Genomic DNA, 25,390 nt, shown 5'->3' on the forward strand with positions numbered 1-25,390 from the left:
ATTTTGGCTTGCCAAACAATTCTTCCCCCCCCCCCCACCCACCCTCAATTTCAAACTTATGATGACAATGATGACAATAATAACGATGGCGCAACCAGTAACGATGACAGTGTTGATAACAATTAAAGACGATGACGATGACGCAAAACAATAGTGAATTTTCGTTTTAGACGGTTTAGACGAGTTGCAATTTTCACAACAACGCAGATTTTCCGCAAGTTGTCGTAGAAACTGGAGGATGACGAAATTACAAAGTCGGCACATATGCGCACAGGGTAGGACTCGAGATTTACCGTCTCAAAATCATCAGTCGTCCAAAACGAAAACTTGCTGATGATGATTGACGACAATGATGATGAGATTTGATGACGATAACGCATACGATGGCGATGACAATGACGTAACATGACGACTACGATAGTATAGCTGCCCCGGGATAGCTGCCATAAACGAATTGAATTTCTCTGTGCCTTTACAAAATCCACTGCGCATACATGCATTCCACGTGATGCGATGACACAATCGCCCCAAGTCATATATGCTCGACGAATCGCTGGCCGGGCCAGCCAAACCCCCGTGGCATGAGGTCAGTAATCGTGTGCGTGTCCCGAGGGTCCTGCCTTTTTCGTTTCTTTTCTGTCTTCCGATAGCAAAAAAATATGAACCGCGTTAGGGTTAATAGCACTATTTAAAACGACAGAACACTCGGTATTCAGCATTGAAAACGGAAGCGCGCAACCCAATTAATTGTTTTGATGAATGCAAATCTTAAATGAACTCGACATCATTAAATGTTCAAAGTGCTGAGCGTCAAATGTCAATTCATATTGGTAAAACCGAAGACCGATAAGACAGTATTTATTTGCCAAGTCTGCTGGCATTATCATGATTATAAGGTGCATTAAAACCAAGGACATAGATAAAACGTAGACAATAATAAATGTACATATCTAAAGATGACACGAACATGTGGAGATGTTATTATAACCTCCTGATGGATACAGATAATTAACAATCGTCTTTTAAAAAAATTAACCTGAAAATCGTCAAAATATTAGAGATGTATTTTGTCAACGTCACTGTTTTCACGAGTATGGCGAGCTATTTAGACATGAAAAATTAAAATTTGAAAAAGAGAAACGTGAAGAAGATTGTGATTTTTTGGCCAAAATTGATTGATTTTGGCAGAACATTTTTGAAAATAATTCAGAACGTTTTCAAAATAATAAAAAAAAGCACTTTCGTGAGTCCGTCCGTTCCACAGTGGTCCGTTCATAAAATATTTGGTCTTGTTGGATAGCATTAGGAGTAAAAACGCATTTAAACATGTAGAAGTTTTTAAAAAAAAGTTACAAAAAATTAGAGAAGATTATTTATGTTTTTTGTTTCAATCACCGTTACACCATATAAACTTGAACACGGAGGCATTCTTTAGATAATTATCATTGATATTCTTCTGCTGGAAAATGTTAAGTATTGCAGGAACTTCAAATGCATAAAAAAAAATTATGATGAGAGTAAATAAAATCCATGTACATTTAAGTTGTTAAAACTTTGGTTAAACTGTTCCCGGGAAACTGTTAAACTTCTCTTCACTTTAAAATTACTTTTTCTTTTCTTATTTGTTTTAATGCCCACTTGTTTAGGATGAAATGCTTTATTGATCTTGTAATTAATCTATGTGGGAGACTTTTGTCACTAAATTAAATAGTATAGTCGTGTGAAATCAGGGTATATAAAACGGGATATAAAATTCAGGCACCTCAGCTTCTCAAACAATAGCCCAAGATAAACAATCAATATAATCAACAATCAACGAAAAAACGGAAAGACGTAATTTTTGAATAGCTTGTAAATTTTACGAGGTTAAGGTTACCAAATGAATAGAGCTCGGTATTTTATTGTCGCTGATTGTGAAAATTTCACCATCAAGGTCAATTACTGACACACGTAGTAATTTACCGGTGACATTGACCGATTTCTTTGTTAAGGTTCAGTTACGTTCCTTTAGCGTATACAATAGTCTTGTGTAGCTATTCAGTCATTTTGTCAGGGATTATTTGCATTGATAGCCACAATTATAGCGATTTGGAATATTATTAATATTAGGATACATGGTGGAATACGTTGCTTGTGAGGTACACGTACATATTTCGTAAAACGCCGGGTTTATTTAACTATAAGAGAAATATAAATGGCGTTGCGGTAATTAAGGTAGGAAAATGCTTAATGAAAATGAAAATAATTTTATGATAATATTTACAATGAGTTTGAGCAAAGTTTGAGAGTGCCATGGGTAGCATTTTTGCAATATTTTAATATTGCAAAAATGTGTCGCATGTAGGGCCTATTTATATGCATCGTGTGACTAGTGTCACACTGCAAATATTATTGAGCTATAATTGTGCATGTTAGGGTAAATTGGGGTAAATGGAACGCTTAAGCAATAAATCACTTTCTGTGGTCAGGAGGGTATCCATATATGATTTGTGTTTGTTTCAATAAGTAGATAATATGTTTTTACAACTTGTTTTAACAGATAAACTCCCATTTTATGGCTTTGTTTCTTGTATCGGTCCAAATACATGCATGGTCATGGTGTTCCAGTTACCCCACCAAATTGGGGTAAATGGAACAGTGGGTTGGGTAATTGGAACAAGGGGTATTACTTGCAAGGGCCCTACATTCATAGCTATATTTACATTGAAAAGACATCAGAATATTTTATTTAACATATATTTTGTGACTAAACAAAAGATTAACAAAAATAATTTTGTTTTCATGTTTTTTATAAACATGGTAAAATACCACGTAAAAAAACACTTTCTCTCGGTACATAACAGAAAAAATGGTTTTCAGATTTTTAAAAATCAATAGGAGGCCTAATCTACCATGAATTTGTTATTTGTAGTATATAATTTCATAATAATTAAACCAATTAGTAAAAAAATATTAACATGTTATATATATTTGAAGTCAGTCAACCGTGTTCCATTTACCCCAAGTGGATCTGTTGTGGGGTAAATGGAACACCAAACTAATTAATTAGCTAATTAGCATATTAATTAGCATAATTTCATCATTAAAATCTGCTATTTTATTGTTTAAAACATTTATGTTATTGTAGAAAACAAACATATTGCCAATATTGTAAGACAACTCTCAGCACAACATTCAAATATTTAGGAATCAATACCCTTAAATTAGTAATGTTCACTGAACCGTAGCACCACTTCAAGGTCAGTGACAACATTTGAGATTTTCTTCCACTCAAATACCGAGTAAACCCACGCTTGGGGTATGAAACGAAAGCAAAACGTATGGCGTTGGGGTAAATGGAACACTCGGTATGATGTTGCCCAATTTTTTTCTTGATTGAGGGAATTGTATTCTCGGCGTTCCATTTACCCCACCGTTCCATTTACCCCAATTTACCCTAACAATAAGCTACAATAAAAATAAATAGGGGCCTAATATATTATTGATATGTCTAGTGTCTACTCTAACAGCCTCTTTTTCTTACGCCGTTAATGAGAATTTAATTTAATTTAACCATATAATAATGTATTTGGACGTTCGATACGTTCGGAGTGAAGAAGACAATAGGAACTGAGCTATCACAGATTATACTCTGTGTATAGATAGTGAGGATCCTTCACTATCTAGGCCTATATGAATAACTGTGGGTTTACCACTGTATTACTTGTTGTAATTAACAACTTCCGTGAAAGAAATAGTTTATGTCTAGTATCATTTTCTCCCGGGGGGGCACTCACATTTCCCAGCTATACGGGTATGTGCCGCGGCGACGACCCCCTTTTTCAGAGCCGCTGGCCGTTCCTTAGACCCTCTGAATTCATTGTTTGCCCGCTCTGAAGCCCCAAAAATTTTCTAGCCGTTCCATAGACCCTCAGATCATCGATTTCCGCTCTCATCGGCATCTTGAGAGGCGTGTTTTCTGTCCTACTATTTCAAGCCCAAAAGCAGACCCAAAAGCTACTTTTGCGAGCCCAAAAACTTTAAAGGGAATTTTCCATTAATTTCTTCCCCCTTGAAACACATTGTAAAGCGAACTTTGGGCGGGATTTTGGGCTCCTTTTAGAGTGGCAACACTGGTTGACCGTTTGTAAACATTGCAGCGCTGCCTACCGCGATGCCTCTAGCTGGTGAACATTTAGCTAGAAATTAATGATTTTGAGATCTCTTTTGGGAATAAAATTGCCAAATAGGAGGATAAGTACTTTAAATAATTATGTACACATCCTTGCAGCTCTCCATAAACAATGAATTAAAAGGTAATTTACGATCTACTGGTCTAGTGAAATCAGGAGTGGAATGGCTGTCAAATTCTGCACACTTCACTCAATCATCTCATGTTAAGGGGTGGTGCAATAATTATGTGTACCCCAGAAGGGGTGAATTATAGGGGGGCAAAGATTTTTGGCAGGCCAAAAGGGGGGGCAAGCATTTTTGGCAGGTCAAAAGGGGGGTCAAGCGATTTTGGCAGGTCGAAAGGGGGCAAGCAATTGTTGGCACAGATATTTTGGGCACCGTTTCTATATTACGCCCTCAAAAGGCGTAGGAAAACGTTAGGAACACGTTCAAATATGCAAAATTTCCTGCTCGCTGCGCTCGCACTGTATGATAAGACAATTTAAGGTTTTAAATTCGGGTTCCCCAAAATCTTGCATGTGTAAGGGGGGGGGGCAAAGATTTTTTGGCACGTCAAAAAGGGGGGGGGCAAAGGTTTTTGGCACGTCGAAAGGGGGGGCAAAGATTTTTTGGCACGGCCAGAGGGGGGGGGGCAAGCGATTTTTGGCAGACCATTTTGAGAATTCACCCCCCCGGGGGTACACATAATTATTGCACCACCCCTAAGTATGGCAGTTCAATGTTGTCTAAATGTTTTTCTTTTTGGCACTGAAAAAAATAATTCTAGTGGGTTTGATTTTATGGTGGGCTGCTGCTATAATTATCAGTAGGCTAATAGCATAGACTGTAGGTCTACTACAGGGTCTAGTAATTTTTGATTTGAATGCTGTTTTGCTTTGTTGAGGTTTCCATCGTATAGGCCAAACCAGACCTATTTTGCATTAATGGTTTTCCTGATTAATAATTTAATGCACAATTCAAAGTGAAATCGATTCCTTCACAAATCTGTGGCAAAAACGCAACAAAATTGAACCCTGGTTTGGCCTGCGGGTTTAGTTTCCGAGATTTTTCGGATTTCGGCGGCCGATCAGTTCCCAAGACCCCCCTTTTGGTCGGTCAATCAGTTCCCAAGACCCCCTTTTGACCGGCCGATCAGTTCCCTAGACCCTCCTTTTTGACTGTCCGATCAGTTCCTTAGACCTCAAGTTCGAAACTGGTGGTGGCCCACCCCTACCAAAAAAAAATTTGAGTGCCCCCCCCCGGGCATTTTCTAGCTCATGACCGCGTAATGTTTTATTGGGCGGTATACTTATTCTATGCATGCATACACATTTTTATATACTAGTATTTGTTTACGTTGTTTGCGTAAAGGGAAAATGTTAAACCAATGAGTGATATAATTTGCTTGTTTTACATGTTTACATGTAGGCCTACAGACCATTTGTCTCCGTAAAATTGATATTATTTAAACAGTGGAATATTGATATTTTAATGATAATTCTCAATCAAAAGCAAAGCTAATAATATAAAGTTAATTTGACATATTTCCAATTCTATGTAAATTCTATGTTATTTTGGTGACAGGAAAACAAAACAAAAAAGGGGGTCATTGGTGAGAGGGAGTTCAGTAAAAACGAAAAAGGGGGTCATTGGGTGAGAGGGAGTTGAAAAATGGGGGTCAATGTGACCGCACATCCTCGTCACCCAGTTTTAGTGAGTGCCCCCCCCCGGATTATATCATATAGGCCTAGGCCTAATTTAGAGGTCTAATGCTAATTATAGGTAACTATATATTTTGATACAAAATGATGGTTGGTCTCTTGTGACTAACAGTGCAATGACATATGCCTAAATCACAAGAGATGATGTGATACAACCTGTAAAATTATGGCAAAACGTATACATAAAAATAGCCGCCAAAATTCAGCCTGATTTCAAAATTGACACAACTTGACAAAACCAATTAATAGACAGACGGATATTTTTGATTTGAGAATATGCTGCATTTCGGTTTACACATCTGGTTCGTTTGAAGTATATTGCGTGTAAAAAGGTTTGATCCGGTTCGATTGAAGTATATTGTGTGTGTGATTAAAATGCGGAGAAAGTAGGCCTATCCAGCCTCTGATATAATTCTGATTTATATAATCATTTTCTTTGGCCCTAAGACACGAATAGATAACGAATAAATTGGTCTATAAAGCACAACGCTTTCATTGATAATTATAACGTCTGCACAAAGAGTAACACAGCTGTTATAAATACGCCTATAGCTTCAAAACTAATAATTGTTTTCACAATAAAGCCCGCCATTATCTTCGCTCTGACTTCAAATCAATACAAATAGCTGCAACTTTTAAATTCATGTATTTTTCTTTCAAAACACTGTTGAACACATTTGGTTAAATGGGGTATCAAAATGCGCGTAAATAAATCATCCTTCTTTTTATGTTAAAATATTGTGAAAACAAGAAGCTATTAGGTGTATTTATAACAGCTGCGTTACTTTTTGTGCAGACTTTAGTTGAACATATGTGACGTGTCATGTCAAAAGGAGACACTTTTGGGCAGGATCGTAAATGGAGAAAAAGCCAAAAATATGCCTGGGTGATTTTTTTCACAATTTGGGTTTGTTGCGAATTTGTGATGTTATTAATGTTAAAAATATTGTCTGATAGTTTCAGACCAGAATATAACTGGCATCTTGTATTTTTTGAGACATTTGTCAAGGTAATTCCTACTCTCAACATTGTCAATGATATTTTTAAAGGCCGATATCTCAATTTCCAATTTTATAATACCATAACTTACAAACTCAATATCTTCCCTTAGGAATGTCCGATTTCATTGGGGGAAAAGGCATTGTGGAGCAAAATATCTCTTTATTTAAGATATGTAAAACTTCAAAATTGATAACCTGCCCAAAAGTGTCTCCTTTTGACATGACACGTCACATATATTATTATTAAACTGTTATAAATGTTAATTTTATCGACCTACTTTCAAGATTTAACGCAATTTTCACGGGAAGTCATCCGAGAGAGTCTGTCATATCACTTCCCTGCATGGCCAGATTATTGCCAAAAGAACGACTTCATAATAATGTTTACAACGGTAAATGCGTGTGCAGGGTCCTATTTCATAAAGCTCAACTTAGGATTCATCCTAAGTAACTCTTCCTAACTTATTTAGGAAGAGTTCCAATACAATTCATCCTAAGTCAGGACTTATGATTGATCCTAGGATAGGAAGAATCCTATTTTGATTCTTCCTAAATAGTTCAACAGTATGCCATGTATTTGTGGAAGAAGCTAATTTGCATATTCATGAGTTTGCTCCTCTAGAGAAGAAACCAAGATGGCCGCTTTTTCAATGTGCACACAAAAGTGAAAATGGTGGAGTAAATTGCCTCAAATCATGGCTTATATGTATGATTTGAGGATTTTCTTCATTTTTCTGCTAGTAAATGACACTATTTTACCTATGTGCTTTTGTCTGGCCATAAAAATGTCAGAAAACGTGAAATTTTAAAGGAAGTAAATCGGCGTCTGTGAGCTTCTGTGGAGGCACACGAAACCCTATGCAAATGTATGGGGGTAAACTTCAGCTTTTTAATGTCTTCACGGCAGACTCGTATTTATTGAATAGGCCTTTATTTTTGTTTAGACAGTTTACCATACACATCACGGTCAGGAATTGTGAAGTTTTCAGGCAGTAAATTGCGATAGGGAATAGGGGGGAGTAATTTAAAATATTATTTATAGGCTAGGCACGCAATGCATAATTTTGTAATTTTGTAAGTTCTTTCTATCATGCATGTACGTACTGCCATGTCCCGATTCCTTTTTCAATCATGCATGTACTGCCATGTCCCGACTATTGTTCCACCGATAGCGTTCACACGTACAATCAGGGCTGTCAACTTTTTGGAATTGCTTGGCGTGAGACAAGAGGTGTACCGGATTTGCCGACTCCAATGTTCATTTTGTACCATGATTATTTGAGCCACGGCACTCGAGAATGTGAAAAGCGGGGGGGGTAGTTATTCATGACGATGCGTGAGATTTTGCTCATTTTCCAGCTTTTAGCGTGAGACTTACTACCTAGGCGTGAGATTATACTACCTTGGCGTGAGAAAGTGACCCAATGCGTGAGACTCACGGCCAATGCGTGAGAGTTGACAGCCCTGCGTACAATGAGAACTGTTAATGTTTATCGAAATTTTAGGCCTCGTAATTAGCTTTGAGTAAAGCAACAGAACATTGAAATCAATTAAAATTGTCAACTTCAATTTTATTGAGAGTTTTAGTTTAGGCTTTGTAAAGCCCCGGTGGGGTTACTCAACTTGCAATACTGACCGTACGATCGTTACCAAAATCGAGGAAAAATGGGTCATTTTTGGGGCTTGTCCATGGACAAAATTGTCTGTGAAATTGGAAAAATAGGGGTGTTTTAGCACACAAAGGTCAGCGAAATTGAAATAAAGGCCAAGGGGTTCTTATTATTTTCTCCCGATCCAGTGGATAGCTGGCCAGATAAATAAATCACAGGAATAAATTTGGTTTCCTACTTCGTACTCATCCCGTGATCAATATTGTTCTCGGTTCTATTTCATGCGTAGCCTTAGCATAGATTTGGAGAAATTTTGCAATAATAATTGTTTGGTTTATTTCATGCTGTCAAAAACACCCAATGGTAACGGGTGTAAAGCTTTAAGTTTAAGAGGCCTAAAAATCTTGATAAGATTTTATATTTCAATGTTCCATAAATTAAAAGCTACGGCACATTGAAATCAAGGATTTTATCAAGATTTTTAGGCCTCTTAAACTTAAATTTTTTTCAACAGTAGAATCAAGAATTTTAAACTCGTAAAAGTTTACAAGGCCTAAAATCTTTAAAATTGAAATTGATAATTTTAATTGATTTCAATGTTCCGTAGCTTTTGCACAAAGCTTTACGAGGCCTAAAATCTTGCTAAATTCCTTGATTTCAATGTGCCGTAGCTTTTATGGAACAGTAAAATCAAGGATTTTATCGAGATGTTAGGCCTCGTAAAGGTTTATTAGATCTAAAATCTCGATAAAATTGAAATTGAGAGTTTTAATTGATTCCAATGTTGCGTAGCTTTTATGCAAAGCTTTAGGAGGCCTAAAATCTCGATAAAATCCTTGATTTCAATGTGCGTAGCTTTTCCGAACAGTAAAATCAAGAATTGTATCGAGATTTTAGGCCTCGTAAATCTTTATTAGGCCTAAAATCTTGATAAAATTGAAATTGAGAATTTTAATTGATTCCAATGTTCCGTAGCTTTTACGCAAACGTTTACGAGGCCTAAAATATTGATAAAATCAGTAAAATCAAGAATTTTATTGAGATTTTAGGCCCCGTAAAGCTTTATTAGGCCTAAAATCTCAATAAAATTGAAATTGAGAATTTTAATTGATTCCAATGTTCCGTAGCTTATACGCAAAGCTTTAGGAGGCCTAAAATCTCGATAAAATTCTTGATTTCAATATGCCGTAGCTTTTACGGGAATAAAATCAAGAATTTTATCGAGATTTTAGGCCTCGTAAAGCTTTACTAGGCCTAAAATCTTGAAAAATCCTTGATTTCAATGTGCCGTTGATTTTAAATGTGCTTGTGTGGACATCAGCACATGAGTAAACACTAGCGATTAGAAGCTGAGCCCAATGACCCAGTGGGCAACTGGCAGTCGAGTTTTGAAGCTGCCCCTTATAAAGTTTGATTTCTTTTTTAAAATTAACTGATCATAATGCTTAATTGTGTGTTTGATTTGCAGTTGATGCTGGTTATCAATGTGTTAAGTGGATTGGTTTGATTTCTATGAAGAGTCTGTGAAGATGCAGTGGTCAGTGGATCTGTCAATGGTAAGTAGAATAATGAATGCAAACAGCAAACCCATGCAGATAAAAGATAACAGAGAATTTATAACTCTTTATTTACATGTAATGATGAAATCCACAATATGAAGAATGTTGGAGAATTGGGGTAAAATCTCTTGTAAAAATTTACCTTGTATTTCTTTTCAGTATCAGGTCCATGATTTAAATCAAAATTATTTTTAAAATTTAAAGAAATTCAAAATAAAATTAATTGGGATCTTTTAAAGGTAAACAGACTTCAGTACAAATTATGTAATAATATGTGTCTGTGTCATGACTTAGAAAGTTGGTCGGTTATATTTTAAGCAGTACGTTTCACAGATTAGGCGTTGGAAAATAATTTTAGATGGTAATGAACTAATTTCATTCGATAAATTGAAATTCACGTTGGCAGAATTCATTGCAAATTGCATAATAGCTAGCTAGCTGAGACCCAGAGACCTAACCTATTTAGAAACATGTCAAAACGTTTTCCATTTAATTCACACTTTTTAATATGTTCTTACTATTTTTGTCTTATTTTACAGGGGCATGATTTAAAAATCAACCTTACAGCTGCCATGGTTGCAGGAGAAACAACACAATTTGTGACTCAAGAGACTGATCATATTCTTGATGATTATGCAATCTACATGTCCCGGCTACATGACTGGTACACAGTAAATTTACAAATGACACTATAAATATTAGTATAATAAGGATTGGATAAATTTATCTCTAAAATTGGAAGTAAATGGCAATACATATTACCTGACTATCTTTAAGATGGACTAGAACTTAAAGTTACAAATGTTATATAATTTACAATTGCAAAATGCACCTACAGGTAAGTGCAATAACACTGTTCATGTCCATGGTTACATGAAAAAATTGTTGTGATATTCTCTCAAGTGGCAGAGCAATTAGGGGCTGTGCAATAATTATGAGCTCTGGTGGGAGAGTAATTTTTTTTTTTGGGGAAGATATTTTTGGCGAGCCAGGGGTAGAAATTTCTGGCAAGCCAAGGGGGGTTAACATTCATGGGGGCTGTGCATGTGCAATGAAATTTCCGAACGGCTCTACAAAAATCACTTGCCCCCTCACGGCCTGCCAAAATCGCTTGCCCCTCTCAGCCTGCCAAAAAATCTTTGCCCCCTCCCCCTTGTTCAAACCTTCATTGGTCTAGATACATGTTGCGAGCAGGAAAATTTGCATATTTAAGCATTTCCGAACCATTTCCTTTTTTGGTGCCCCATGAATGTATGCCAAAATCGCTTACTACCCCCACTGGCTTGTCAAAATTTGCACGCACCCTCCCTTTCAGCTGGCCAAAAATGTGTTGCCCCCTCCCATTTTACCCTCCCATCTGACCCACCAAGGCTCATTATTATTGCACAGCCCCTAAAAACAGTACAGAAACACTTAAATATGCAAATTTGTCCACTTTATACAGCAACACCATGATTTCTATTTTATTTTCACTCCTATCTTTTCTATGAGTAAAAGAATGGCACTCAGTATTATTTTGAAAATTGAATAGCTTTTTGATGGAGAAATTGTTGTTTTTACTAGCCGTGTGAACGGTGTGATAGAGGTAAGGCAGGTTCAATATTTTGAGTTGTGGATGCTGAATCATGCTGGCACATTTGCGGTAGGCCTATCCATTAAGGCAAAATATTGGACATTCCTACACACAGTTGATGATAGTAAAAACAGAAATTCATATAGTTTATTCTCATTCTTAGTCAATTGAGAGGGGGGGTCCATTGGTCTTTGATACTGGTGTTAGGTGGTGTAGGAGGTCCCCGATCCAACACTAAGGCCACTAAGATTAGAATATTAGTATGTCTTCCTCCAATCCTCGCACAGAATTACTACATGAAGGTCCATGTCTATTAAACAGGATCTGCGGCAATCATAACATTATGCCTTGTTAGAAAATAATTATCAAGCATGAATCACATGGTTTTATTTGAAACAAACTCATAATCATATTGACCATAAAAACGAACAAAAACAGTCGGCTCTCAACACGCGATATTCAAAATTCCCACACCAAAATTATCTAAGTGCAATGACGTAATGGTTACTTGTGCTCCATTGTCGTCCGCCTTCATTGTATTACTGAGACGTCATTGCACTCGACGTTTTTATGGTCACTATGAGTTTGTTTTAAATAAAACCATGTGATTCATGCTTGATTATTTTTCTTATATATAAGGCATAATGTTGTGATTGCCGGAGACTTTTTAAAGAGGAACCCCGCCAGAGCAGTTCTTCTGGGGTGAACCAAACCTGCCTGGTTATAAAATTAATCAGTGACAAGGTCATCTCTGAATTTGATAGGTGCTAATTGATGCAATTGTCAATACCCTTGTCAAATTCAGAGATAACCTTGTCACTGATTAATTTGATAACATTGCAGATTTGGTTCACCCAGAAACTGCTCTGGTGGGGCTTCTCTTAAAGGTTATCATAACAATCAAAATGTGAAGCAAGTTTGTAGTGAACGTTTATGCAATAAATAAATGATTTCCAAAACGTATTTATGATTTGAAGTTGCATTATGTTTTGTGTGTTTTAGTGTTTTTGATAATTGGTATAAAAACTACTTAACAAATCACCCACCACTAATTGCAACAGAATCCATTTTGCATGCATTGCATCCATCTCCCAAAAGCTAACACAAAAGCATATCAAAAATCCAAGTAGTGGAACACTGCCTAATTTGCATAAATCCAAAATGGCAGTTTATGCAGGGGGGGTGAAATTTCAAATTTGGTCAAATCTTGCTAAAAACCACAATGTATTCCTCTCGACCAGTTGGATTAAAATTGGAGCATATTTCCATTGTAAACGACTGTGGACCCAAAATGTGACCTTTGACCTGTTTGCCTATAACTCAAGAACTTTATGTCAGAGACTGGAAAAACTATACTTTTCTGTATCCTTATGATGAGAGCAAAACATTGGTATGGTTTCTAACAAGATTTGATTTGACCAACTTTGAAATTTCACCCCTGCATAAGCGGCCATTTTGGATTTATGCAAATTAGGCACTGTTCCACTACTTGGACTTTTGATATTTTCTTTAATAATAATAGGCCTATACTTTTCTGAAATGAATGGTGATGGTGGAAAAACTATACTTTTTCTGTATCCTTATGATGAGAGCAAAACATTGGTATGGTTTCTAACAAGATTTGATTTGACCAACTTTGAAATTTCACCCCTGCATAAGCGGCCATTTTGGATTTATGCAAATTAGGCACTGTTCCACTACTTGGACTTTTGATATTTTCTTTAATAATAATAGGCCTATACTTTTCTGAAATGAATGGTGATGGTGATTAAATGGTTTCTGTTGCAGTTAGTGGTGGGTTAAACCCTGATTTTCCTTAATTTGATTGGCCTATTAAAGAAGCCATCCCACTTTTTGTGTTCAAGTTCCTCCATGTCAATTATGTTCTCTACGATGTGAAAATTTTATCTCTCCACATACAGCTTTTTTTTTTTTTTTCCAAAAATTCTTTTCATTTTTGCTTTTTCTCATCAAAATGCCTGTTTTCTCATCATAACCAAATCTGTTAACACCAAAAAAACCTTATACACAAAGTAAGGCTCTCACCTAACGGCTAATTATGTACTTGGGTACCGGATTGAATTTTCGAGCGGGCATCCAGGTCCCCCCCCCAAAAAATTTTTTTTTTTTTTTTAAATTACTTGTTATACTAAAAAAATCAAAGCTGGATAAAGTTGTATATTTAATAACTTTTGCTTCTATAGGGCCAGGGACACATTTAATTAGTATGCATTGCTAGGATTTTTTAAGTAGCAGAATTTCTACTTGGAACTTTGTTTTTTTGTGCTAAAAAGGAGATGCACAGGGCAATAATTGCTTAATTTTTTCTTCTAATATGATTTTTAGGGGGGACGTCCCGTCGTTCCCCCTTGCAAACATTTAGCGGACCGGGGACCGGACATGTCCCCCCTGCTAATTCCGCCGTATATTGGGTACATGGTTAAGTAGAAGGGATGAGGTTAGGCTTAAGGGTATGGTGGAGATTACACATGTGAATTTTATACATGTTACCATGGCAACAGAAGATAGCGAAAATATATGTTTTACTTAATTTTAATATATATGGTTAGCTTTTATCAACCTTGATACACCAAAGTTTCATGTTCGAGTTTCTAAAAATAACGGAGTCAGACTCATTTTTTACCAAATCTGTGGATTTTAAACGTTACCATGGCAACAGAAGATAATGAAAACATATGTTTCACTTTACTCTGCTGTTTATGGTTAGCTATTATCAACCTTGACATACCTGTAAAGTTTCAGATTTGAATTCCTAAAAATAACGGAGTTATACTAATTTTTTACCAAATCTGTGGATTTTAAACAAGTTACAATGGCAACAGAAGATAGCGAAAATATATGTTTCACTTTTTTGACTATATATGTATAGCTTTGATCAACCTTGACACACCTGCAAAATTTCAGGTTCGAGTTCCTGAAAATAACGGAGTTAGACTCATTTTGGACCAAATTTGTGGAGTTTAAACACATTACCATGGCAACAGAAGATAACGAAAACATGTTTCACTTTACTCTACTGTTTATGGTTAGCTATTATCAACCTTGACATACCTGTAAAGTTTCAGGTTTGAATTCCTAAAATAACGGAGATAGACTAATTTTTTACCAAATCTGTGGATTTGTAACATGTTACCATGGCAACAGAAGATAGCAAAAATGTATGTTTCACTTTATTTTACTATATATGGTTATCCTTTATCAACCTTGACATACCTGTAAATTGTCAGGTTCGAATTCATAAAAATACCGGAGTTAGACTAGTTTTGACCAAATCTGTGGATTTTAAACATGTTACCATGGCAACAGAAGATAGCGAAAATATATGTTTCCCTCTTTTGACAATATATGTATAGCTTTATGTTTCACTTTACTCTACTGTTTATGGTTAGCTAGTATCAACCTTGACATACATGTAAAGTTTCAGATTTGAATTCCTGAAAATAACAGAGTTAGACTAATTTTTTACCAAATCTGTGGATTAGTAACATGTTACCATGGCAACAGAAGATAGCGAAAATATATGTTTCACTTTTTTTGACTATATATGTATAGGTTTGATCAATCTTGACACCCCTGCAAAATTTCAGGTTCGAGTTCCTAAAAATAACGGAGTTAGACTAATTTATTTACCAAATCTGTGGATTTTAAACACGTTACCATGGCAACAGAAGATAACGAAAACATATGTTTCAATTTACTCTACTGTTTATGGTTAGCTATTATCAACCTTGACATACCTGTAAAGTTTCAGATTTGAATTCCTAAAAATAACGGAGTTGGACTAATTTTGTTACCAAATCTGTGGATTTGTAACATGTTACCATGGCAACAGAAGATAGCGACAATTTTTGTTTCACTTTATTTTACTATATATGGTTATCCTTTATCAACCTTGACACACCTGCAAAATTTCAGGTTCGAGTCCCTAAAAATAACGGAGTTAGACTCATTTTTTACCAAATCTGTGGATTTTAAACATGTTACCATGACAACAGAAGATAGTGAAAAATATAAGATTCACTTTATTTTACTATAGATGGAAGTTTATATCAACCTTGACATATCTGCAAAGTTTCAGATCCAAGTTTTAAAAAATAACGGAGTTAGACTCATTTAAACCCTTTTCCCCCTTGATTTTCATCAAAATCACAAAAATCATGTTTTTTTGACGTTTTAGCTAAGATAGGGACTCTAGGAAGAATCCCTAAAGTTAGGACACCTCCTGACCCCTTCCTAAGTTAGGAAGAAACTTAGGAAGGATATTCTTCCTAAGTTGCTTTATAATATAGAAGATAGGATGAATCCTAAAGTTAGGAAGAGTTCAAGACTTAGGAAGAATCGATTCATCCTAAGTCCCACTTAGGATGAATCCTAAGTTTTATGAAATAGGACCAGGGTCCTATTTCATAAAGCTCAACTTAGGATTCATCTAAGTAACTCTTCCCTAACTTATTTAGAAGAGTTCCAATACAATTCATCCTAAGTCAGGACTTATGATTGATCCTAGGATAGGAAGAATCCTATTTTGATTCTTCCTAAATAGTTCAACAGTATGCCATGTATTTGTGGAAGAAGCTAATTTGCATATTCATGAGTTTGCTCCTCTAGAGAAGAAACCAAGATGGCCGCTTTTTCAATGTGCACACAAAAGTGAAAATGGTGAGTAAATTGCCTCAAATCATGGCTTATATGTATGATTTGAGGATTTTTCTTCATTTTTCTGCTAGTAAATGACATTATTTTACCTATGTGCTTTTGTCTGGCCATAAAAATGTCAGAAAACGTGAAATTTTAAAGGAAGTAAATCGGCGTCTGTGAGCTTCTGTGGAGGCACACAATGCACACGAAACCCTATGCAAATGTATAGGGGTAAACTTCAGCTTTTTAATGTCTTCACGGCAGACTCGTATTTATTGAATAGGCCTTTATTTTTGCTTAGACAGTTTACCATACACATCACGGTCAGGAATTGTGAAGTTTTCAGGCAGTAAATTGCGATAGGGAATAGGGGGGAGTAATTTAAAATATTATTTATAGGCTAGGCACGCAATGCATAATTTTGTACTTGTAAGTTGTTTCAATCATGCATACTGCCATGTCCCGATTCCTTTTTCAATCATGCATGTACTGCCATGTCCCGACTATTGTTCCACCGATAGCGTTCACACGTACAATGAGAACTGTTATCGAGATTTTAGGCCTCGTAATTAGCTTTGAGTAAAAGCAACAGAACATTGAAATCAATTAAAATTGTCAACTTCAAGTTTTAGTTTCGGCTTTGTAAAGCCCCGGTGGGGTTACTCAACTTGCAATACTGACCGTACGATCGTTACCAAAATCGAGGATAAAGGGGTCATTTTTGGGGCTTGTCCATGGACAAAATTGTCTGTGAAATTGGAAAAATAGGGGTGTTTTAGCACACAAAGGTCAGCGAAATTGAATAAAGGCCAAGGGGTTCTTATTATTTTCTCCCGATCCAGTGGAATGATAGGCCTAGCTGGCCAGATAAATAAATCACAGGAATAAATTTGGTTTCCTACTTCGTACTCATCCCGTGATCAATATTGTTCTCGGTTCTATTTCATGCGTAGCCTTAGCATAGATTTGGAGAAATTTTGCAATAATAACTGTTTGGTTTATTTCATGCTGTCAAAAACACCCAATGCTAACGGGTGTAAAGCTTTAAGTTTAAGAGGCCTAAAAATCTTGATAAGATTTTATATTTCAATGTTCCATAAAAGCTACGGCACATTGAAATCAAGGATTTTACCAAGATTTTTAGGCCTCTTAAACTTAAATTTTTTCAACAGTAGAATCAAGAATTTTAAACTCGTAAACCTTTATGAGGCCTAAAATCTTGATAAAATTGAAATTAAAATTTTAATTGATTTCAATGTTCCGTAGCTTTTGCACAAAACTTTACGAGGCCTAAAATCTTGCTAAATTCCTTGATTTCAATGTGCCGTAGCTTTTATGGAATTTTGTAAAATCAAGGATTTTATCGAGATGTTAGGCCTCGTAATGGTTTATTAGATCTAAAATCTCGATAAAATTGAAATTGAGAGTTTTAATTGATTCCAATGTTGCGTAGCTTTTATGCAAAGCTTTAGGAGGCCTAAAATCTCGATAAAATCCTTGATTTCAATGTGCCGTAGCTTTTCCGGAACAGTAAAATCAAGAATTGTATCGAGATTTTAGGCCTCGTAAATCTTTATTAGGCCTAAAATCTTGATAAAATTGAAATTGAGAATTTTAATTAATTCCAATGTTCCGTAGCTTTTATGCAAACGTTTACGAGGCCTAAAATCTTGATAAAATCAGTAAAATCAAGAATTTTATTGAGATTTTAGGCCCCGTAAAGCTTTATTAGGCCTAAAATCTCAATAAAATTGAAATTGAGAATTTTAATTGATTCCAATGTTCCGTAGCTTTTACGCAAAGCTTTAGGAGGCCTAAAATCTCGATAAAATTCTTGATTTCAATATGCCGTAGCTTTTACGGGAACAGTAAAATCAAGAATTTTATCGAGATTTTAGGCCTCGTAAAGCTTTACTAGGCCTAAAATCTTGAAAAATCCTTGATTTCAATGTGCCGTTGATTTTAAATGTGCTTGTGTGGACATCAGCACATGAGTGAACACTAGCGATTAGAAGCTGAGCCCAATGACCCAGTGGGCAACTAGCAGTCGAGTTTTGAAGCAGCCCCTTATAAAGTTTGATTTCTTTTTTAAAATTAACTGATCATAATGCTTAATTGTGTGTTTGATTTGCAGTTGATGCTGGTTATCAATGTGTTAAGTGGATTGGTTTGATTTCTATGAAGAGTCTGTGAAGATGCAGTGGTCAGTGGATCTGTCAATGGTAAGTAGAATAATGAATGCAAACAGCAAACCCATGCAGATAAAAAGATAACAGAGAATTTAGAACTCTTTATTTACATGTAATGATGAAATCCACAATATGAAGAATGTTGGAATTGGGGTAAAATCTCTTGTAAAAATTTACCTTGTATTTAAAGAAATTCAAAATAAAATTAATTGGGATCTTTTAAAGGTAAACAGACTTCAGTACAAATTATGTAATAATACATGTGTCTGTGTCATGACTTAGAAAGTTGGTCGGTTATATTTTAAGCAGTACGTTTCACAGATTAGGCGTTGGAAAATAATTTTAGATGGTAATTAACTAATTTCATTCGATAAATTGAAATTCACGTTGGCAGAATTCATTGCAAATTGCATAATAGCTAGCTAGCTGAGACCCAGAGACCTAACCTATTTAGAAACATGTCAAAACGTTTTCCATTTAATTCACACTTTTTAATATGTTCTTACTATTTTTGTCTTATTTTACAGGGCATGATTTAAAAATCAACCTTACAGCTGCCATGGTTGCAGGAGAAACAACCCAATTTGTGACTCAAGAGACTGATCATATTCTTGATGATTATGCAATCTACATGTCCCGGCTACATGACTGGTACAAAGTAAAGTTTTAAATGACACTATAAATATTAGTATAAGGATTGGATAAATTTATCTCTAAAATTGGAAGTAAATGGCAATACATATTACCTGACTATCTTTAAGATGGACTAGAACTTAAAGTTACAAATGTTATATAATTTACAATTGCAAAATGCACCTACAGGTAAGTGCAATAACACTGTTCATGTCCATGGTTACATGAAAAATTGTTGTGATATTCTCTCAAGTGGCAGAGCAATTAGGGGCTGTGCAATAATTATGAGCTCTGGTGGGAGAGTAATATTTTTTTTGGGGGGGGGAGGGGGAGGGGATTTTAACATTCATGGGGGCTGTGCATGTGCAATGAAATTTCCGAACGGCTCTACAAAATCACTTGCCCCCTCACGGCCTGCCAAAAATCGCTTGCCCCTCTCAGCCTGCCACAAAATCTTTGCCCCCTCCCCCTTGTTCAAACCTTCATTGGTCTAGATACATGTTGCGAGCACAGCGAGCAGGAAAATTTGCATATTTAAGCATTTCCGAACCATTTCCTTTTTTGGTGCCCCATGAATGTATGCCAAAATCGCTTACTACCCCCCACTCGGCTTGTCATAATTTGCACGCACCCTCCCTTTCAGCTGGCCAAAAATGTGTTGCCCCCTCCCACCTGACCCACCAAGGCTCATAATTATTGCACAGCCCCTAAAAACAGTACGGAAACACTTAAATATGCAAATTTGTCCACTTTATACAGCAACACCATGATTTCTATTTTATTTTCACTCCTATCTTTTCTATGAGTAAAAGAATGGCACTCAGTATTATTTTGAAAATTGAATAGCTTTTTGATGGAGGAATTGTTGTTTTTACTAGCCGTGTGAACGGTGTGATAGAGGTAAGGCAGGTTCAATATTTTGAGTTGTGGATGCTGAATCATGCTGGCACATTTGCGGTAGGCCTATCCATTAAGGCAAAATATTGGACATTCCTACACACAGTTGATGATAGTAACAGAAATTCATATAGTTTATTCTCATTCTTAGTCAATTGAGAGGGGGGTCCATTGGTCTTTGACACTGGTGTAGGAGGTCCCCGATCCAACACTAAGGCCACTAAGATTAGAATATTAGTATGTCTTCCTCCAATCCTCGCACAGAATTACTACATGAAGGTCCATGTCTATTAAACGGGGTATGCGGCAATCATAACATTATGCCTTGTTAGAAAAATAATTATCAAGCATGAATCACATGGTTTTATTTGAAACAAACTCATATTGACCATAAAAACGAATAAAAACAGTCGGCTCTCAACACGCGATATTCAAAATTCCCACACCAAAATTATCTAAGTGCAATGACGTAATGGTTACTTGTGCTCCATTGTCGTCCGCCTTCATTGTATTACTGAGACGTCATTGCACTCGACGTTTTTATGGTCACTATGAGTTTGTTTTAAATAAAACCATGTGATTCATGCTTGATAATTATTTTTTTTTTATTTTAGGCATAATGTTGTGATTGCCGGAGACTTTTTAAAGAGGAACCCCGCCAGAGCAGTTCTTCTGGGGTGAACCAAACCTGCCTGGTTATAAAATTAATCAGTGACAAGGTCATCTCTGAATTTGATAGGTGCTAATTGATGCAATTGCCAATAACATTAAAACATCAATTAGCCCTTGTCAAATTCAGAGATAACCTTGTCACTGATTAATTTGATAACATTGCAGATTTGGTTCACCCAGAACTGCTCTGGTGGGCTTCTCTTAAAGGTTATCATAACAATCAAAATGTGAAGCAAGTTTGTAGTGAACGTTTATGCAATAAATAAAATGATTTCCAAAATGTACTTATGATTTGAAGTTGCATTATGTTTTGTGTGTTTTAGTGTTTTTGATAATTGGTATAAAAACTACTTAAGGTTATAGACCAAATCACCCACCACTAATTGCAACAGAATCCATTTTGCATGCATTGCATCCATCTCCCAAAAGCTAACACAAAAGCATATCAAAAGTCCCCAAAATTCCAAGTAGTGGAACACTGCCTAATTTGCATAAATCCAAAATGGCCGTTTATGCAGGGGGGGGGGTGAAATTTCAAATTTGGTCAAATCTTGCTAAAAACCACAATGTATGCCTCTCGACCAGTTGGATTAAAATTGGAGCATATTTCCATTGTAAACGACTGTGGACCCAAAATGTGACCTTTGACCTGTTTGCCTATAACTCAAGAACTTTATGTCAGAGACTGGAAAAACTATACTTTTTCTGTATCCTTATGATGAGAGCAAAACATTGGTATGGTTTCTAACAAGATTTGATTTGACCAACTTTGAAATTTCACCCCTGCATAAGCGGCCATTTTGGATTTATGCAAATTAGGCACTGTTCCACTACTTGGACTTTTGATATTTTCTTTAATAATAATAGGCCTATACTTTTCTGAAATGAATGGTGATGGTGATTAAATGGTTTCTGTTGCAGTTAGTGGTGGGTTAAACCCTGATTTTCCTTAATTTGATTGGCCTATTAAAGAAGCCATCCCACTTTTTGTGTTCAAGTTCCTCCATGTCAATTATGTTCTCTACGATGAGAAAATGTTATCTCTCCACAAACAGCATTTTTTTTTTCATCCAAAAATTCTTTTCATTTTGGCTGTTTCTCATCAAAATGCCTGTTTTCTCATCATAACCAAATCTGTTAACACCAAAAAACCTTATACACAAAGTAAGGCTCTCACCTAACGGCTAATTATGTACTTGGGTACCGGATTGAATTTTCGAGCGGGCATCCAGGTCTCCCCCCCCAAAAAAAAAATAAAAAAATTACCTGTTATACTAAAAAAATCAAAGCTGGATAAAGTTGTATATTTAATAACTTTTGCTTCTATAGGGCCAGGGACACATTTAATTAGTATGCATTGCTAGGATTTTTTAAGTAGCAGAATTTCTACTTGGAACTTTGTTTTTTGTGCTAAAAAAGGAGATGCACAGGGCAATAATTGCTTAATTTTTTCTTCTAATCGTTCCCCCTTGCAAACATTTAGCGGACCGGGGACCGGATATGTCCCCCCCTGCTAATTCCGCCGTATATTGGGTACATGGTTAAGTAGAAGGGATGAGGTTAGGCTTAAGGGTATGGTGGAGATTACACATGTGAATTTTATACATGTTACCATGGCAACAGAAGATAGCGAAAATATATGTTTTACTTTATTTTAATATATATGGTTAGCTTTTATCAACCTTAATACACCAAAGTTTCATGTTCGAGTTTCTAAAAATAACGGAGTCAGACTCATTTTTTACCAAATCTGTGGATTTTAAACGTTACCATGGCAACAGAAGATAATGAAAACATATGTTTCACTTTACTCTGCTGTTTATGGTTAGCTATTATCAACCTTGACATACCTGTAAAGTCTCAGATTTGAATTCCTAAAAATAACGGAGTTAGACTAATTTTTTACCAAATCTGTGGATTTTATACATGTTACCATGGCAACAGAAGATAGCGAAAATATATGTTTTACTTTACTTTAATATATATGGTTAGCTTTTAGCAACCTTGATACACCAAAGTTTCATGTTCGAGTTCCTAAAAATAACGGAGTTAGACTCATTTTTGACCTAATTTGTGGATTTTAAACACGTTACCATGGCAACAGAAGATAACGAAAACATGTTTCACTTTACTCTACTGTTTATGGTTAGCTATTATCAACCTTGACATACCTGTAAAGTTTCAGATTTGAATTCCTGAAAATAACGGAGTTAGACTAATTTTTTAACAAATCTGTGGATTTGTAACATGTTACCATGGCAACAGAAGATAGCGAAAATATATGTTTCACTCTTTTTTTTTATATATGTATAGGTTTGATCAATCTTGACACCCCTGCAAAATTTCAGGTTCGAGTTCCTAAAAATAACGGAGTTAGAGTCATTCTTTACCAAATCTGTGGCTTTTAAACATGTTACCATGGCAACAGAAGAAATAACAAAACATATGTTTCAATTTACTCTACTGACCAAGTACTAGATGCAGTAGATGAAGTTTTGAATGAGAAAACGGACATTTTGATGGTTAGCTATTATCAACCTTGACATACCTGTAAAGTTTCAGATTTGAATTCCTGAAAATAACGGAGTTAGACTAATTTTTTTACCAAATCTGTGGATTTTAAACACGTTACCATGGCAACAGAAGATAAGGAAAACATATGTTTCAATTTACTCTACTGTTTATGGTTAGCTATTATCAACCTTGACATACCTGTAAAGTTTCAGATTTGAATTCCTAAAAATAACGGAGTTAGACTAATTTTTTACTAAATCTGTGGATTTGTAACATGTTACCATGGCAAAAGAAGATAGCGAAAATTTTTGTTTCACTTTATTTTACTATGGTTATCCTTTATCAACCTTGACACACCTGCAAAATTTCAGGTTCGAGTTCCTAAAAATAACGGAGTTAGACTCATTTTTTACCAAATCTGTGGATTTTAAACATGTTTCCATGACAACAGAAGATAGTGAAAAATATAAGATTCACTTTATTTACTATAGATGGTAAGTTTATATCAACCTTGACATATCTGCAAAGTTTCAGATCCAAGTTTCAAAAAATAACGGAGTTAGACTCATTTAAACCCTTTTCCCCCTTGATTTTCATCAAAATCACAAAAATCATGTTTTTTGACGTTTTAGCTAAGATAGGGACTCTAGGAAGAATCCCCTAAAGTTAGGACACCTCCTGACCCCTTCCTAAGTTAGGAAGAAACTTAGGAAGGATATTCTTCCTAAGTTGCTTTATAATATAGAAGATAGGATCAATCCTAAAGTTAGGAAGAGTTCAAGACTTAGGAAGAATCAATTCATCCTAAGTCCCACTTAGGATGAATCCTAAGTTTTATGAAATAGGACCTGGTGTTGCTTTATACAGGGTGTCCCAAAAAAAGAGGCCCCTCATTGCGCCCTCTTTTTCTCCTATTTCTGAAAAGTTGATCAAATATATTTTGGTATGATAACAAACCTTAAGTCGTTAGCTTTAATAAACCAAAACAATTATATCAATCGGCTCACTACTTTTGAAAGAAATGTACCCGTTTTTCACCCTGTCCACGGAGAAGGTTTGGCTACTTCAAAGATTGAAAAGGAGTACACATACCATACATGAATATCAAACATTCCTCAATGATAACTTTATAAAATAACTTTATTTATGGAATGGGCTTTACCGGTGGGTTTATGGGTAATGGATTTTGTTAATAGTGTCATTAATTTGTGTGAGTAAAATGGATGCCGAATGGGACTTCTTTTGCTTTACTTGCAATTACTTATTTTTTCTTGGCCTTTTTGTTTTATTATGTTTCTTACTTTCTTACTTTGTTGTTTCTTGCTTTCTTTTTTTATTTACAACATAAGTCATTTCTCTTTTTAGGATAAAAGGTAGCCCTAAAAGGTTGTTTGGTTTGTCTTTGGTTCTTCTGAAGTGAGTTTACGGTGCTGCTCTGCCCTCTACCTGGTTGCCTCCTTGGCGAAATACAGGTTTGTGCCATCCTTGTGCGCCGGATACTTGCGAATGCATTCAGTAATACGTTTGCGAAGATCTTGGATTTTGCCACAAAGGAAAAAAATCAAGTGGTGTGAGGTCTGGTGATCGTGCAGGCCACTCCACAGCATGAGCCATCCGTGGACAGAGTGCAAAACGGGTACTTTTATTCAAAAGGCCATATCTTCAACAGTTGTAAGCCGATTGAAATAATTGTTTTGGTTTATTAAAGCTAACGATTAAAGGTTTCTTTACATACCAAAATATATTTAATCAACTTTTCAGAAATAGGAGAAAAAGAGGGCGCAATGAGGGGTCTCAATTTTTTGTGACACCCTGTATATGTGGCTATCATGTCGTTTTTCATGGGTTTTTTTTAATGGGATATGTAGGCCCTACATAATTATTTTAAGGGGTGGATTTGAACTTGCATTCAACGAACAAAGTCAACAAACGAAAGAAATTGCCCTCACCATAATCGTCAATATTTTTACGCGCAAAATGACTAGGCCTACTTTTAATTGACGATTTTGTCGAGAGAACCATTTAACTAATGCGTAACTTTTCATGCTCAACAACATGCTCAATGGCGTAGGGGGTGGGCAGCCCCCCCGGGTTTCCCCCTCTGTAAGAAGTCTTACCCCTCTTTCCCCTGTTGGATGCTGGTCGCCCTAATATTTAAGATTTGTACTTGCAGGCCTTTTTTTATACTTAAGACCATTTTAGTCAACTTT

General features: G+C 35.8%; 1 protein-coding gene and 1 long non-coding RNA gene across 2 annotated transcripts in view; both read left to right on the forward strand.

Annotated features, from left to right (window-relative positions):
- The first annotated feature begins 1,622 nt into the window (after nt 1-1,622).
- Nucleotides 1,623-25,390, forward strand: part of LOC140137729 (uncharacterized) — a 36,035-nt gene continuing 12,267 nt past the window's right edge. The window contains exon 1 of the mRNA XM_072159493.1: nt 1,623-2,214. The gene's annotated coding sequence lies outside the window, so the exon portion shown is untranslated. The remainder of the gene's footprint in view (nt 2,215-25,390) is intronic.
- LOC140138420 (uncharacterized) lies at nt 7,286-11,008 on the forward strand. Its single transcript, XR_011856997.1, has 3 exons — nt 7,286-7,547; nt 9,953-10,040; nt 10,583-11,008. It is a non-coding gene; the product is annotated as an uncharacterized lncRNA (long non-coding RNA).

Source organism: Amphiura filiformis, chromosome 17 (genome assembly GCF_039555335.1).
Source record: "Amphiura filiformis chromosome 17, Afil_fr2py, whole genome shotgun sequence".
Taxonomy (NCBI): domain Eukaryota; kingdom Metazoa; phylum Echinodermata; class Ophiuroidea; order Amphilepidida; family Amphiuridae; genus Amphiura; species Amphiura filiformis.